The sequence below is a fragment of the Schistocerca serialis genome, chromosome 6, assembly GCF_023864345.2.
Source record: "Schistocerca serialis cubense isolate TAMUIC-IGC-003099 chromosome 6, iqSchSeri2.2, whole genome shotgun sequence".
Taxonomy (NCBI): domain Eukaryota; kingdom Metazoa; phylum Arthropoda; class Insecta; order Orthoptera; family Acrididae; genus Schistocerca; species Schistocerca serialis.
Window position 1 is genome coordinate 185153677 of NC_064643.1, and position 6290 is coordinate 185159966.

The window sequence follows — 6290 nt, forward strand, 5'->3', positions numbered from 1 at the left end:
GACACTGTCTACTAGTGAGTTGCCAAGTTGGCAAATTATCGACATCAATTTCGTCATCAATCTAAGCATCGATGGCCGATACGTCGATGCTTTTAACATCGATATTAATTGATGAGTATACATATTAGCGTAAAACAGAAATATACAAATTCATCTAGTATCTCATTTATTAATCGATACTACAGCAATAATTAATATCGTATATCTCGCAACTATATATCTGCAGACTGTATTGCTTATTTGTTAACTGTTAGTGTTTCCAATAATGATACCGGTATTAAATGATTCTTACGTTCACTTTTAACTTAATACGGAATTCTCCATTTTTTTAATGCGTATGTGTTGAAAAATAAAAAAAATGTACGAGGCGTGTTTTTTAAGTAAGGTCCGTTTTGTTGTAGACATTAGTAGTTCGCGCGCATACCGCAACGAGCGCGTGCGTCGTGTACCGTAATGCCTCGGAAACAACTGTGCTCAATTTCAGCTCTGTAGCTAACCTATACGGTTCTGTTCCGTTCTTTCAAAACGTTTAAGACTATCATCTCGCCCGCCGCGTATGAGGTTCGCTCAGTGATACGCTTTTTGTCAGCAAGGAACCTGTCTGCTGCAGAAAAATCATCGACAGATTTGCGAAGTGTACGATGATACTGTTATGATCGAAAGCAAAGTGCGTAAGTAGGTGCGAAAATTCAAAGATGGCCGTGACAACGTCCATGATGAGGACCGCTCCGGTCGCCCTTCTTTGATTACAGACGATTTGGTGGCTTCAGTTGAAGCGAGGATTCGTGAGAACAGGCGCTTCACAATAACAGGTCTCTCAAATGAATTTCCTGAAGTGTCGATATCAGTGCCTTGCAACATTGTTTCTGAACACCTAAAGTTTAGGAAACTGTGCTCCCACTGGGTCATGAAACTCCGTCATCAAGCCAAAAGTGGCCCATCGGGACCATCCGACTGCCGTGTCATCCTCAGGTGAGGATGCGGGTAGGAGGGGCGTGTGGTCAGCACACCGCTCTCTGGGTCGTTACGATGGTTTTCTTTGACCGGAGCCGCTACTATTCGGTAGAGTAGCTCCTCAGTTGGCATCACGAGGCTGAGTGCACCCCGAAAAATGGCAACAGCGCATGGCGGCCCGGATGGTAACCCATCCAAGTGCCGGCCACGCCCGACAGCGCTTAACTTCGGTGGTCTGACGGGAACCGGTGTATCCACTGCGGCAAGGCCGTAAACTCCTAACAGAGGACCACAAAAACCAAAGATTTGAGTGTGCGATGAAGTTCTTGACTCGTTATCATGAAGAAGGTGACAGCTACTTGAGTCAGATCGTAACTGGAGACGAAACATGGGTTTCGCATATCACGCCCAAATCGAAACAACAGAGCATGGAATGGAGACACACACACTCGCCTACAAAGGTGAAGGCCAAACAGCGTCCCAGCACAAAATCATGGCGTCGGTGTTTTGGGATAGGTATGGTGTTTTGTTGGTCGACTTCATGCAACGATGAGCCACTATCAATGCCAAACCCTGAGAAAGCTCCGCAGAGCGATTCAAAACAAAAGACGCGACATGCTGACAATGCAAAACCTCACACTGCAGGTCAGACCCGCGATTTATTGGACAGTTTTGGCTGGGAAGTTTTAGGCCACCCACCGTACAGTCCTGATCTTGAGCAGAGCGATTACCATCTGTTCGTCCACCTCAAACAACACCTCAGTGGCAACCGTTACAATGACGACGACGACGTGAAAACGGCAGTGAACTCTTGGTTATCGGAGAAGGCAGCAGGTCTTTATGAAGAAGGTATCTGAAAATTGGTAGAGAGGTATGATACGTGTTTGAACAAACTTGGCAACTATGTCGAAAAATAGAGTGAAGTATGTACTTTCTGAAAATAAATTTACTTGTAGTTATTTTCAAACGGACCTTACTTAAAAACACGCCTCGTATGAACAACTACTGACATCGTTCATCGGCGAATACGACTTTCTTCCGCAGGCATAACATTTATAATCATCTTTAAAATTAACACAGACTGCATTAAAATTTAAGACAGTTAAAATTGTTTATTACCAGTAATAATTATCTTTGAAAATAACAAACTAAAACGATGAAATTATTCGAGAGTTGACGGAACACAAACATCCGAAAAAGCTTTCCTCTATACTAATAATTATATCTACGTGTATCAAACATAATCTTATGCCTAATGTATTTACATAACACAAATTACCATTTTGAGCAATAAAAAAACATCCAAACCTTGCGGAGATACACTACTTGACACGACGAAAGCGTGAACTAAATGAGCTATGAAAGGCATTAGTCGACGCTTCGCTACATTAATACCAATTATTCCTGCTATGTTCGTTAAAAAATATTACTTCTCATCCTGCTGCCCTCCTGTGGCTACGTTTGACAAGTCGAAAGTGTGTTGCACTGCTGTTGTTGAGAGATATGTGTGGTGCCACCGCCAGACACCACACTTGCTAGGTGGTAGCCTTTAAGTCGGCCGCGGTCCGTTAGTATACGTCGGACCCGCGTTTCGCCACTAACAGTGATTGCAGACCGAGCGCCGCCACACGGCAGGTCTAGAGACACTTCCTAGCACTCGCCCCAGTTGTACAACCGACTTTGCTAGCGATGGTTCACTGACAAAATACGCTCTCATTTGCCGAGACGATAGTTAGCACAGCCTTCAGCTACGTCATTTGCTACGGCCTAGCGAGGCGCCATTATCAGTTGCTATTGATCTTGTGATTAATGTATCGTCAAGAGCGACGTTCACCATTTACGGATTAAAGTTAAGTATTCCACCAGCTACGTCCGTTTTTCTAAATTCTAATTTCCTTGTCCTGTTCCAGACCTCACGCCAGCCTGCGTGAGCTAAAACGCGTGCCTTTCGGCTTCCTCTATTATTAAGGTGTTGGCTCTCCTGCCAACCCACAACAATATGTTTACAAAACATTTCATCTAAATGAATAAAAAGTTATTCACAGTGGTAGGAGGTAGCTTTATTCCCAGCATCGAAGGGCGATGTCTTGTCTTTAACGTCGCCGTGACGAAGCTTCAAAGCCTCCATTACCGATATCGAAACAGATTTTTGAACTGCCAACATCGTTAATTTTTAGGTATTTATGGAACATCACTACTTTCTGCTACTCTTCATAACAAGATGCGTTTCATCTCCCTACGTTTTGACTTGGAGAATCACGCCCCGCCGTTGGTTAAGCCGACAGAGCGATCAGCAGTTGAGCGTTCGCCCGCCCGCCAGTGCGTCGGCGGGATTACGCAGCAGCGCAGGCGTCTGCAGGAAGCGCTGCGCCGCGCTTGGGAAACCGAGAGGATGTTGTGCAGCCGTCCTGTTTGCAGCTGGCGGACTTCGCTTTGTCGGCCAGCTATTCTTGCAGGTACCGGAATGCACGGTTGGCAATGGAAGCAACACACTTTCGCTGGATTGGCCAACCCTGAAGAAGCGTTCGACATCGATAGATGTGCAAGACTTTCACGGTAGTCAGAAAATAGGTAACTCTGCAGGGAATGGCGGATAGCGTACGATATGTACAGGAACCAAAGGGGACGAATACGAATAAAACACCGATAGACAAGTACTTGGATTAAAAATGGCGTAAGGCTAGAATGCAAACTATCTCATGTACAGTCCAACATGTTCAACTCCTAAACGGATGTGACATTAAAATGCAGGGTGAAAGCGTTTCAATGATAAGATTCGCCGATGACATTGCTGTTCTCTTTGAAAGTTAAGAAGAATGATGTGGTGTCACCGCAAGGCACCACACTGGTTGTATGTATCCTTCAAATCGGCCGCGGTCCGTTAGTACACATCTAGCCCGCGAGTCGCCACTGTCGACGCTAGCAGACCAAACATCGCCACTCGGCTGGTCTTACGACACAAGCTAGCGCAATGGCCAGTTCTACAGCCGACTTGAATAGGAATGGTTCACTCGTTATAACTTCAGAGATCTCGTTTGCAGAGACGCTAGTTAGCATAGCCTTCAGTTAAGTCAGTAGCTACGACCTGTCCAGGCGCCACATACAGTTTATACATTGCCAATTGATCTGTATGTGTGGAGCAATCAGAATTGTAAAGCAGTATTCGCAGTTCAGTCTATTACTGCACTTGTAAATATTATTGTACAAAGTCAAGATAGACGCTCACCGCTGATGCTGAATTAAAGCTAAGTATTTCCTGTCTACTAACTTTCTAATCACCTAAGATGTTCCAGATACATCCCGTCAAGTATAGTTCATTGATCCTCACGTCAGCCTACGTGATCAACGCGTGCAATGGCCACCCCTCGTGATCAGATTAAGAGTCAAATTGCGTGATTCAGCCGGGTCACCCTTTTCCCATGAGGCCCATTGTTCCGCCTCATACACAGCAAATGACATGACTTTTTGAACAGTATGATCAGTCTACTGGGCACAGAACACGGATTTAGAAAAAAAACAAAGGTGGATGAAAGTACTTGCAAACAACAAAGAATACATCAGTAACAAACTTAAAATCAGATTTTAGGGTCATGTACCAGACGAAGTGAAGCAGTTCTGCTACCTTGGAAGCAAAACAATGCATAGCGAACGAAAGGAGGAAGGTGTAAGAATCAGATGAGTACAGGCAAAGAGGCAACTCCTTGCCAGAAGAATTCTACTAATATGAAACACAGACTTCAACCTGGGAAAGAAACTGATAAGAATGTACGTCTGCGGTACAGCAGGATCGGCGAAGAAAGGGATATTCCGATTGATCCCATGTACACGGTTACCCCTATGTGATCTGGAACTGAGCACTAGATATCTCGAGAGGTGTACCCGCAAGTGTGAAAGGGGGCGGGGAGTGTCGTGTTGTCTCTAGAGGAGCAGAAACAGCACGATGGGTGGGTCCAGAGAGCTCAGCGTTCTCAGCAATGTTCGAATGTGTGTGAAATCTTATGGGACTTAACTGCTAAGGTCATCAGTCCATAAGCTTACACACTACTTAACCTAAATTATCCTAAGGACAAATACACACACCCATAACCGAGGGAGGACTCGAACATCCTCCGGGACCAGCCGCACAGTCCATAAACACTCGAGTCCATTCCAGATACCAGTTGAATGTGTGAGTCCCTGCTATGATAATAGCAAATGTTTAAATGTGTGTGAAACGTTATGGGACTTAACTGCTAAGGTCATCAGTCCCTCAGCGCCTTAGATCGCTCGGCTAATCCCGCGCGGCTCAGCGTTCTCGAATGTGGACTACTCAATGGATGCCACGTGACAAAAAGATCCATCAGGGACACTTCAGCCCTTCTAAAGCTGCCAAAGTCGACTTTCGGCGATGTGCTTGTGAAATGGAAACGCGAAAGAACAACCACAACTAAACCGAGACCAAGTGGACCTCATGGACGGGAACTGACGAGCATTGCGGACGGTAGCTGTAATAAAGGCACGAAATCAGCGGAAGAAACGTCCGCCTCGGTAGACAACCGAAGGGGCTACAGTTCGATTCCTAGTCGGGTCCGGGATTTTCTCCCCTCGGAGGCGGGTTATTGTGCTTCCTCGTCATCGTTTCATCATCACCGACGCGCATGCCACCTAAATGGCGCCAACTAAAATCACCCACACATACACAGAGAGAGAGAGACAGACAGACAGAGAAAGAGAGAGAGACAGAGCGGAAGGAGCCACTCGTGAGTTGCGAAGTGCTACCAGGAGTCCAGGCAGCACAGTGACTGTGTCTAGAGAATTAGAAACATCCGTTAGCCACCAAGTCGTGTGTGGCGGAGGGCACAGTTCGCGCCAAAGTCGTATTCCCCCCCCCCCCCCCCCCTCTCTGTTCCACTCGCGGATCACGCGAGAAAAAAAACGCCTGTCTCAAAGCCTCAGTATGAGCTCTAATTTCCCTTGTCTTTGAGTGGTGGTCATTGTGCGATTTGAAAGTTGGTGCTAATAATAGATCGGATTTCGGAATTTAGTGAGCAGCCGCTTCCGTTTAGCGCGTCGTCTTTCTGCAACAGTGTCCCACTTCAAACTTTCTGTGAGATTTGCAACGCTCTCGCGATGGCTAAATGTACCAGTCACGAATCTTGCCGCTCTGCTTTGGACCTTCTCAATCTCTTGAATCAGACCCAACTGGTAAGGGTCCCATACAGACGAACAATAATTATGTATTGTAAGCAATTTCCTTTGTTGAAGGACTGCGTCGCTTCAGGATTTTACCAATAAACCGCAATCTAGAGTTAGTCTTACCCGTTATTTGTGTAAGCTGATCATTCCATTTGAGATCA

At 45.8% G+C, this 6290-nt stretch overlaps 1 pseudogene; it reads right to left on the reverse strand.

Moving 5' to 3' along the window:
* Positions 1–1112: 1112 nt before the first annotated feature.
* Positions 1113–1230, reverse strand: LOC126485666 (5S ribosomal RNA; annotated as a pseudogene).
* Positions 1231–6290: the final 5060 nt, after the last annotated feature.